Source organism: Hoplias malabaricus, chromosome 6 (assembly GCF_029633855.1).
Source record: "Hoplias malabaricus isolate fHopMal1 chromosome 6, fHopMal1.hap1, whole genome shotgun sequence".
Lineage (NCBI taxonomy): Eukaryota > Metazoa > Chordata > Actinopteri > Characiformes > Erythrinidae > Hoplias > Hoplias malabaricus.
The window spans coordinates 34,289,253-34,301,170 of record NC_089805.1 but is presented as its reverse complement, the minus strand read 5'-3'; positions in this window follow the sequence as shown (position 1 = coordinate 34,301,170).

The window sequence follows — 11,918 nt, the reverse complement described above, 5'->3', positions numbered from 1 at the left end:
TTGACACATGCTCAGAACATCTGTTGTGTCTCAAGTCATTTAATAACAATAGGGAAAGAGGCTTGATGAGCATAGCATGTTTTCTTCTCTATATTTATCTGCAATAATCATTTGATACAGGTAAGGTTTTTTGCCCAGCTTTATAAATTGTAATACTTTCCTGTTCAATTTAAGAAGTGTCTTCTTCAATCGGACTAGATGGATCTCAGATATTTTTCCACAATACTATTTCTCCAATACAGTGACAAAAATCAGATTCCTCTTGCCAGTAACAATATTATGTTTAATCTAGATATGATTACATCCAAAATGAGAGGGAGAAATTTAAGAGCATTATTTTTTCTTTCCTTTATTTTTCATCTTCTATTCCTTAGAGTAATAACCTTTTTCCTTTGGAGATACAAATCAGCAGTCAGACGTGAAGGTGCCACGCTTGCCTTCAAGTTTGAGGCCTAGCTTAAATACATCCATGTTAGAGAGCATTCTTGAGGTGAACAAGTTGCGTTCTCTTGTATTTAGTCATTTCTCTGAACAAGTTATTCATATTCAGATAGTTTTTTCATATTTGGACAATAAAAGCCCATACTGAACATATACAGGACACAATTTGTTTCATATTTTTGAAGTTGGATTATTAAAATTAATGATTTGTTTGAGACAGAAACAGTGCTCCAGGTGTAGTGAGCGGTATGTGTCGATATATATATTTAAATATATTTTTAAAAAATACACAATTAGATGATACCAGGATTCATAGTTGGTATCAATTATTCTGCCTGTTAGTCCCGGATACATAAATCTCTAGCGATGTCCCTGAACATTGTAGATCAGCAGTGTTTTTTAAAAGTTGGTCTGCAACTTCAATTTCCACATTAAAAAATACATGTGTAGGTTAAGAGCTCACAGTAGCCTTGATGACTAACAGTACTCTGGACTAACAAGCTATGAGTAAATGTACTTGCTATTGCATGCCAATGTTGTGAATGACCCATGTATTCACCTGTAATGATACAAACAATACCAACTGTGGCAGTTATTTTAATCACCGCCAATATCAGGTCATGTTGTGTTTTGGCCACTCTCAATCCAGCAGGCCAAGAGAGAATGACCAGTTATATCCACAGCAGACCAACCTTAAAAAACACTGCTGGTCTACAATGTTCAGAGACATTGCTAGATATATATGTATCAGGGACTAAGGGGCAGAATAATTGATAACATCTATGAATCCTGCTATAACAACCATCGAATTGTGTATTTTATTTAAATATATATTCGACACATACCGCTCACTACATCTGGAGCACTGTTTCTATCTCAAACAGATCATCGTTTTTAATAGTCCAACTATGGTTTATTTAGTGTCCAAATACAGGATGAATTTTGTCTGTATTTTACAGAACAGCTTTTTCAGGGAGCACAAGCTATATTGTAAGAGGTCTAACAACAATTTAACAAAATCAAGATTTAATGAAAGAGCTATATTAAACACAGTGATTGTGGCCAAGGAGATCAGGATGCATAGCTGGGGTCCATCAAATGATTTCTGAGTTCAAGACGATAATGGCAGATTTTAATCGGTAGCAAGAGTGGTGAGGAAAATCAAATGTATCCAGTCATTTAATTCTCTAAAAAGGTAAGGACATTTGTGGTGACTATTTAGTGTCCTCATCTGATATTAGACCTGGCTGTGCTGCTGTGCTGGGACAGCTTTGATGCTTATTTTCTGTAACAAAAAGTTTTCTTTTTTTTACAGTTGTGGGCATTTCAGAAGGTGTACGGAAGGGATGTAGCTCTGAGTATCTTCTGTAGTAATGCTCTGGGATTCAGCCACTAAATTGAAAGTCAGTAAAATAATAAAAGATAAACAATATTAATCTGCATTTTGGTGAGGGAAATATTAATAGTGGCTTTTCAGACTTTTAAAAGTGTTGAGGAGGAGGCTGTCCATTGAGATTTTAAATGCTTTGTTGGATCTGCGCAGTTTCTTTTCCTTTTCTGCGCACACTTCTAATTTTCATGATTCTGTTATGAATTAATCTTTTATATCGTCTGCTTATACGATTCTGTCTCCGCTCTATCTGCGATTGAGAAGTGTGCAACCTGGGCTTTCTGCCCTTTGTTTGTGACCAGTGTCATGGTCATTGAGTGCTCCTTGAGTGCTGTGGTGTAGTCTTTTCTACAACAGCCCATGACACACTTCTGCAAATGCTTCTTGAGCTTTCCACGTTTGAAGGTATTCTTCAGCAATTACTGTGGTCTTCTTTGGTGCTCTGCAAGGTTTACTAATGCTAACCTCAACAGTGTGCTCAAGCTGCTTAATAATTTAACAAAAAATGGATTGTTACAGTCCTGCTATTTTGGTTCCCATGTTGGTTTATGCTGATACTGTTGGCTTTATTAGACTTCTTTGGTCCTCAGATCCATTCTAGGCTTTTTGTTTAAGCACTCTGGTACATCATCTAATTTTTCCTGCTGTTGCTTATTAGTGGTGGAAAAATCATGTTGGGAGGTTTACTACAACACCATTAAACCAGAAATGTCAAAGGGCTCAGTTATCAAAGGCTTGGTAGATTTCCTGGTATAGAAAAGTTTTCTGACAGGCCACAGAAGCTAACTGGCTTTGCCTAAAAAGGAAAGCCCTGAGTCGTCTCTCTCACACACATGCTGTTACTCATATTAAATGTGATCATGAAATAGTATAGCAGATGGTGTAGTCATGTGTGGATCGGTGTTATTGTTAGCATCATTATTCCCCCCTGATATGCCCACTCCTAATCACAGCTTGGGATGAAATGAATTCGGTCTGTTGTAGAGAAAGCTGAGCCCGGTCTTTCTTTATTGTTTTAATTGTGGTGAGTGTGGATATAGTCAATGGAGGGGGTTCAAATTGAGCCACGAGTGCTGGATGGGGCTGTTTCATAAAGGGTCTGAAGAGATGGGCCAAACCAAGTTGGGCACAAGCTGGGAGTGGGTGTATCAATATAGCCATTGTTGCAGAAAGCATAGCGTCAATGGGTAGAGTCTGTGACCTCTGTACTGGATTTCACACCCCCTCTAGTGTGCTCTCAAAGCCTGCCATCTTAGCAACTGCAAAATCAGGTCGAAAGTTGGTTTTTAATAGTTAGAGATTTAGAGTTATCAGAAAATGTAATTGAGGCTGCTCACTGATGTTCTTTTAACATTCAATATGTGTAGGATTCACTTCAAAGGGGTTCAGCTTTTTTTTTTCATTTTTGACAGTTTTCCCAAAAATATCACATATTTGCAGCATGCATAAATTCCTTAATTTACAGCTTAACATTATCACTGAAAAAATTCTAACCTTCTGCTCTATATAAGACTACATTAAGAAAAGAAAGTCAACTCCTTAATATCATATAATATCTCTCCGTTTTTAGAGTACCTAAATGAAAACTGGAATTCCCAATATTTCCTCATAAGTTTTACTTGCTGTGTATGATTTTTGCAAAAGAGGGTCGGTGACCACCGTTCTTTGATTAAAAAAATATATATATATATTAAAATAATAGAAACTTTACCTTACACATTGTACACATTAGGAAGTCTCTACATACTAACACATTTCATTTACAGATGTGCTTTATTACAGCAGTGCTTCAGTTTCAAGTTCTTTGGTCCATTGCCCCAAACAGTTTCAACTATTCTCTGCTCCAAGACACATGATCCAACTTATCAGTTAATTACCAAACCTTACATGAGCTGTTTCAGTGGTGCTGGAGTGGAAACTGCTGAAACTATTATTTAAGAAATCATCCATTGAAAGTAGGGCTGTGTAAATTGGCAAACATATTATATCATAATACCTCAGGACAATATTAGGCTTTTCTGAAATTTAACCGTTGGTAAGAGCCAACACAAAACACTATAAATAATGGAAACATTGTACTTTGTAATTACAAAACTGCTTCCAAGAGCCATTTTGTAAATGAAATATATCTTAAAATGTATGTATAATGTAATAGATCTATTCCTATTTAACTGTATGTAAATAATTGGGACGGCACGATGGTGCAGCAGGTAGTGTCACAGTCACACAGCTCCAGGGACCTGGAGGTTGTGAGTTCAAGTCCTGCTCTGGGTGACTGTCTGTGAGGAGTTTGGTGTGTTCTCCCCATATCTGCATTGTTTTCCTCCTACGATCCAAAAACACACATTGGTAACTGGGTTGGTGACTCAAAAATGTCAGTGTGTGTGAGTGAATGTGTGAGTGTGTGTTGCCCTGTGAAGGACTGGCGCCCCCTCCAGGGTATATTCCTGCCTTGCACCCAGTGATTCCAGGTAGGCTGTGGACCCACCGTGACCCTGAATTAGATCAGTGGTTACAGACAATGAATGAATAAATAATTGTTGGTTGATTCATGAGACTACAATGAGGATTGCATCCTGGGAAAAATATTAACCATATTCATTTACACTTGGTAGGCAAACTTGATTGTGACTTAAAAGTCTGACTGCAGTGTAGTCATCTGAGCACCAGTGGTGTCCTCCATGATTGGTTACCATGTGTTGAATGCATCTTGGGTGAGTATACACCTGTATTTAGATATGGCCATGTACAAACCGGATTCCAATAAAGTTGGGACACTAAACAAATTGTGAATAAAAACTGGATGAAATGATGTGGACGTGCCAACATCTAATATTTTATTCAGAATAGAACACAAATCACAGATCAAAAGTTTAAACTGAGAGAATCATTTTAAGGGAAAAATATGTTGTTTCAAAATTTCATGGCATCAGCAAATCCCAAAAAGTTGAGACAAGGCCATTTTTTTTCCAACTGTTCAATCGTCTTGGGCCTTCTTTGTCACACCTTCCTCTTTATAATGCCCCAAATGTTCTCTATAGGTGAAAGATCTGGACTGCAGGCTGGCCATTTCAGTACCCGGATCCTTCTCCTACGTAGCCGTGATGTTGTGATTGCTGCAGAATGTGGTCTGTCATTATCTTGTTGAAAAATGCAGGGTCTTCCCTGAAAGAGATGACGTCTAGATGGGAGCATATGTTGTTCTAGAACCTGAACATAATTCTCTGCATTAATGGTGTCTTTCCAGACATGCAAGCTGCCCATGCCACAAGCACTCATGCAACCCCATACTATCAGTGATGCAGGCTTCTGAACGGAGCGTTGATAACAACTTGGGTTATCCTTGTCCTCTCTGGTCCGGATGACATGGCCTCCCAGTGTTCCATAAAGAATTTCAAATCGTGACTCATCTGACCACAGAACAGTCTTCTATTTTGCCACACTCCATTTTAAAAGACCCCTGGCCCAGTGCAAACGTCTGAGCTTGTGGAGCTTGCTTAGAAATGGTTTCCTCTTTGCACTGTAGAGTTTCAGCTGGCAACGGCGGATGGCACGGTGGATTGTGTTCACTGACAATGCTTTCTGGAAGTATTCCAGAGCCCATTCTGTTATTTCCTTGACAATGGCATTCCTGTTTGAGGTGCAGTGACGTTTAAGGGCCCGGAGATCACGAGCATCCAGTAGAGTTTTACGGCCTTGACCCATACCCACAGCAATTGTTCCAGATTCTCTGAATCTTTTGATTATGTTATGCACGGTTGATGATGATAACTTAAAAGTCTTTGCTATTTTACGCTGGGTAACACCATTCTGGTATCTTTGCGCAACAATGGTGGAGTTGGTGATCCTCTTACCATCTTGGCTTCAGAGAGACACTGACACTATGAGAAGCTCTTTTTATACCCAGTCATGTTGTCAATTGACCTAATTAGTGTTAATTGGTCTTCCAGCTGTTCGTTATATGCTCAATTTCCTTTTTCCAGCCACTTATTGCTACTTGTCCCAATTTTTTGGGGGATTTGTTGACGCTGTAAAATTTTAAATCAACATATTTTTACTTTAAAATGTTACATTTACTCAGATTACACTTTTGATCTGTCATATATGTTCTATTACGAATAAAATATTGGCATTTGCCATCTCCACATCATTGCATTCAGTTTTTATTCACAATTTCTTTAGTGTCCCAACTTTTTTGGAATCCGGTTTGTATAAACAGACCAGTCTAACAGATAACCAATTTGCTTTGGAAATCAGATTTGGGCCACTTTAACCTGCTGTGGGAACTTTGCCTAAGTTTATTCTGCTGCTCCATTATATGCAGGTGTTTATAATCAGTGTCTTATGTGCAGGCTACATCTACATCTTATTTTCTGATTTATTCCAGCATAAAATAAAAGTCAAAGTGTGTTTTGAATGCTATATTTAGCAGTCAAGTCCATTTTCAAATTTATATTTTAATTTACTGCATGTACATACATATGTAAAACACATTTCTAGTCCTATATGTCGACAAAAAAAAGCATTTTTCAGGCTCTAGTAGGCCAAAGTGTACAAGACAAATACCTTCCTCCCAGTCCTTCCCTTTGGATTCTACAAAAGAAAGAGGAATAGTGTGAATGCTTTCCACCCCTTAATGCATCCCCATCCTTTCTGTGTCAACTGAAAAACAAAATCATCTGTCTTCTGGTAGACAAATGACCTGCCTAAGAGAACTCTTCCTACAGAAGGCAAAACACAAGGAAGAGGAGGCTTAAAGAGGGTGAAAATGACACAGGATGTGATTAGACCTCCCATTTATGATTTTGTATTAAATTTGTGCCAGATATTTTCTCAATGGAAGGAATTTTGTTCTAACCAGTTCCATGTGAATGTTTTGGAGGAGAATGCAGGCCAGTGATTGGGCTATGGCTCGAGGTTTAAACTGACTGAGAAAGAAATGTCGTGCACAGAGGAATGGAAAATTACTAAGGCTTTTTTTGAATTTTCAGTGTTAAGATGTTTAGGAGTTTTGCAAGCCGAATATACAGGGAAAAAAAACTTTCATCAGAATGGCACTATAAAAACTAGGAGCCTTTTGGTAGTTTTGTGTTGTCAGGGTCAAGACTGTAGTTTTACTCATTTACCCTTAATTCAGTATATAACTGAATTATTGTTAAGTGAAAATTATGGTTACAGGACACTTTGAGTACAAGAAATTGTGAGTTACTACTGTCTTGAAGAATGGCCCCATGACTAAATGAACCTGACAGAGTAGTGTGATTAGGGCTGCATGTATGTATAAATGCTTTATAGCACAATGTCTGCACAGGCATGAAATAAAAAAATAATTCTTATCAATGATTTCAGTACCAACTGAAATTTTACTACTAAAAATAATACACAAACCCCAAACTGTCCACCTGCATGCACTTATGCTTGCAAAGTACTTTATGCTTGCATATACTGGTATTTTATTCATCTGTAATTAACAGTATTCATTATCACTGTATGTTTTATGCATTGCAGATAGTATCTGGCAAAGGACATCATCTACTCTCCTCCCATCACCTCTACACTAAAGTTCCACTCATTATGGTACTGCTATAAAAAAAAGTCATCCATACACTTTGGGTGGATTATCTACTGTTGTGTAGAAGAAAAATGCATGATAGTGTAAAAAAATAGTCTTGTTTTTTTTCTTTTTTTCAAATAAAAATAAAATTTCATTAGAAAACAAACCTTAGCCCAACCCATGATACGCATAATGTATGTGATGCAGTCCTGAAACTAGATATTAGTTTGAGTAACAAACCTGTGCCCATAAAACTGCCTGGCCAATTCTACTCATGTCCTAACTATTCAGGTGTGCTACATGCAAAAGTCATTTGTGGTATTGCATGCATCTAACCTTAATGAATGGAGTACACTAGGATCTGTTTGTTGGTCTAGTACTTGGCTCTAAGGAATAATCACATCTTTAACTCTAATAACATAATAATGCAAATGTAATTTAGAACCAAAGTGTGGAAATATTTGTAGAACATAGTTGCTTTTGTTTGTCACATACATCACTGTTTCTAAGACTAACAGCAGTGTCTGTCTACACTGTAATGGTTCTCCCTAAGTGCCTTAATGATCACCATGTTTTCTTTGAACAAAAGAGTAGAATGCGATAAAATCTAGCATACGTGAACAGCGACAGATCAGCACCATTTGAAAAACGTCATAATACAATCCCATGTGTGCACTAATGGATATGGCTCCAACAATAATGTTTACCTCTGTCTTTGGGAAAGGCTCTGCCATTTACTAGACATAGCAGGAAATCTGAAAGGGCAAGTGTACATGACAGGATGTCTAATGTTCACTCTCCCCATTTCTGTTCTACCATGTATGCAGCTAATGTTCATGTCCTACAGACATGTTGTCTTTGTTAATTTCTGGAACAGAACTACACAAACACACTGTCTCAACAGAATTAGCCCCATGAAGCCTGGCTTCTAATGTGCTAAATGCCCTGAAGCGTCCAATCTCGAGCTCAAAACTCTCCAACTGAATAACACTGCTCGGAACAGCAGATTCTGCTTTCCTTAGGAAACCACAGACTGGTGGAGGTTTCAGTCCCTTAACATGTCACTAAACAGAAATCGTTAAAACTGTGCTGCAGTTATTTCGTCTTGGTCTCATTTGCACCTTTGCCACCTTCATGGGTGGTCCACGGTATTTTTTTTCTTCCTTGTGTTTGCTCAATTTTAGAGAGCTTTGTTTTTCTGGCATCTCTCTCTCTCTCTCTCCCTCTCTCTCTTTCTTTCTCTTGCTCTCTCTCTCTCTCTCTCTCTTGCTCTCTTTCTCTCTCTGAGTCTAACTGGCAGTGATGTTTTATTTTGTATGGCTTACATCTGCAGGCTTTCTACTGGATGACTCGCTGTTTTCAAAAATGTACTTCTATACCACTGTCAGTCCAGCTCTCCCCACATAAATTACAGTCTAGGTCTGTGTCCTTCACATGGACACAGGACCATTGTATATTACAATTTTCATGTAATATATACCTATGTATGCTGACAACTTGCAGTTTTGACAAGTTTTACTGAACCTGGTTTAATAAGCTATATTTTATACCAAACAAAATATTTTCTCCTTTAATGAATATATTGCATACTGAACATGTAAATGAGCAATATGCCAAAGAGCAGGAGAGTATGCAGTTAGTGTGGCCAGCAGATTAGGAAGGGTTTTTCAACTGGTGACCAAGGCCAGAACAGATACATTTTCAGAGCCATATATTATGCATTATGTTCATCTTCTGTAACTGCTTACTCCTGAACAGGGTTGCTGTGGATCTGGAGTCTGCCAGGAATCATTAGGCACTAGGCAGGACCACACACTGTAGAGGACGCCAGTCCATCAAACACTCGCACAGCCACTCACACATTCACACCTGTGGACAATTTCGCACAGCCAATCTACCAACCAATATGTGTTTTCAAACTGTGGTGGGGAACCAGAGCACCTGGCGGAAGCATCTTTGGGCCCTGAACTGTGTTTTCTGTGAGTAGCCTGCTATTAGCTTACAGGACAGAACAGGACAAACACAATACACACAATAAAAGACACAATTTCTGTTTAATGCCTAGAATAAGGGCACTCAGTATGCCACAAAACTCATGTGGATCACTGAAGTGATACATAATATAGTTCATGTTCACACTGTTTTATTCATTTATATATTCATTCATTCATTCATTATCTGTAACCGCTTATCCAGTTTAGGGTGGCGGTGGGTCCAGAGCCTACCTGGAATCATTGGGCGCAAGGCAGCAACACACACTGGAGGGGGCGACAGTCCTTCACAGGGCAACACACACACACTCACACATGCACTCACACCTATGGACACTTTGAGTCGCCAATCTACCTACCAACATGTGTTTTTGGACTGTGGGAGGAAACCGGAGCACCTGGAGGAAACCCACGCGGACACGGGGAGAACACACCAAACTCCTCACAGACAGTCACCGTGAGCAGGAATCGAACCCACAACCTCCAGGTCCCTGGAGCTGTGTGACTGCCACACTACCTGCTGCGCCACCGTACTGCCCTTCATTTATGTATTATTATAATTATTTAATATGAATATATATTCATAATAATAGGGAGAGGTGAAATATTACTAGGCTTATTTAAATCTGTGAATATGATTTTTTTCAAAAGAATGGTAAATGAATATGGTGTATTCAGATTATCTGGTCATTTATGTATTTGTAAACATGCTGATAACCATCAAGCAACTCACATTTGGGTTAGATTTTGAACTTTGATTGTTGAAAGTTGTATACAATTAGCTCCTAAACATCCAAACCCTTCCTTTTCCTGAACGTTTCCTGTGTTGAATTTCCTTAAGGTACCTTACAATCACTACCAGCTCATACAGATTAGTGTGTTAACCATGTACTAGAAGGCTTTAACAAAGACCAAAACCTGAGACCTTTGCACATCTAAAGGCAATGAGTGTTTAGTCAAAGAGTATGATTTGATCAAGACTGGGGATTTTGCCAGGTCATTATTTGCATAAGACATGACAAAACTTAAAAATAATATACACTGTAAATTATATTCAGACATTGGAAATTTGTCTGCGACAGTGAAACCTCTTGAAAAATAGTTTGGAGTTTAAGCCAGCATTAGTCTACAACCAAAGATGCTGCCCAGTTCTACTGCATTTTACTGCAGCTGTACTGTGCTGGAAAAGTGGACCCAGGAGAAAGCCGAGAACATGGTGTGAAAACATAAACATGGTAAATGGGGTGTCTACAAACTAGCACAAACAGACCAAACAAACAGACCTCCATTGCACAGTTTACTTCTCATAAAGGTTTTGGCTGTAGGAAATAAGATGGAAAATGACTCAGATTCCTATTACAGCAGGGAATTAAAGAATTTTGTATATTTGTATTATAGACACTTGGCTTAACAACAGTATTCATTCAAAAAGACCAGCTCTCTGTCTTTCATTTGAGCAGAGCTGCTGCATCTGGCAGGAACAAATATGTGGATTGAGGATTTTTGTCAATAATGTGTGGTGTTTAGTCTTTTTTGGTGTGTAAACCTTTTAGTTAAAATGCTGGTCCTTCAGCTGGTCAAGGGAACACTGAAATACACAGTGGTCCTTTCAAATATTTGTTCAGATGTGAATTATTACAATTGTGGGTTCCTTATTTGTTTAGGATTTAGAGTCAGTACTGTAAGCTACAGTCTGAAATCATGGACACAACCACAACCAACAACATATTTGGAAAACTAAACCAAAAAATTTTAGAAAGATTTATTATGTGTTGACTTGTAGACAACTATATAAACACATTGTATACCTTCAGTGATAAACTTGGACTTAGAGGGTACAATGTAATTCTGGTTTGAACAGAACATTTTTAAAAGACATGGTTCTGGTCCTGGTTCAGAGATGTATAAGAATCTCAATACATGAGTTTACCTTGTACAAGTAATTGTGTAGTACCTACTTTACACTTCACTGAATGTCCCTTTGTAGAGCTAAGTTGCTACAATGTACACAGCTAGCCATGTCAGTCAAACATGAGTATGTTTACTGTTTGTTGCCACAGCAACAAAGTAATACTACAAGCCAACATGCAGTTTGATACTCTAAAGAAAGCTTTGGTCATGGAAAAATCTTATGGAAAATATTTTGATAATAAAGAATGTTAGCCTTGTAGTTCCAGCATTAAGATAAAGCAGCTAAATGCATACCAATCATGTCTGATTGACGTGGCTGTAAATCTAGTATAGAAGAAAAATTATATGAATGTTATTTTCTCTGAGCTAATTCACTAGGCCAGTTGGTGGTAAAGCAGTATTTCAAATCACATTCTATGTAGATATTTTATTTAGTAGATCTGCAGTGAGCTGCAACTCTGGATTACAACAGAGAGACAATCAGTGGAGAGTAACATCATTGTTCTAATGGCTGAAAAGCAGTATGCTAATACGGAATGCACCCATGAATGCTGAAACTGGGAGGTGAACTCAGTTATAATGTTTGGACAAGAGTTCAGGATGGCTATAGAATGTGCATGACGCTGAGCCC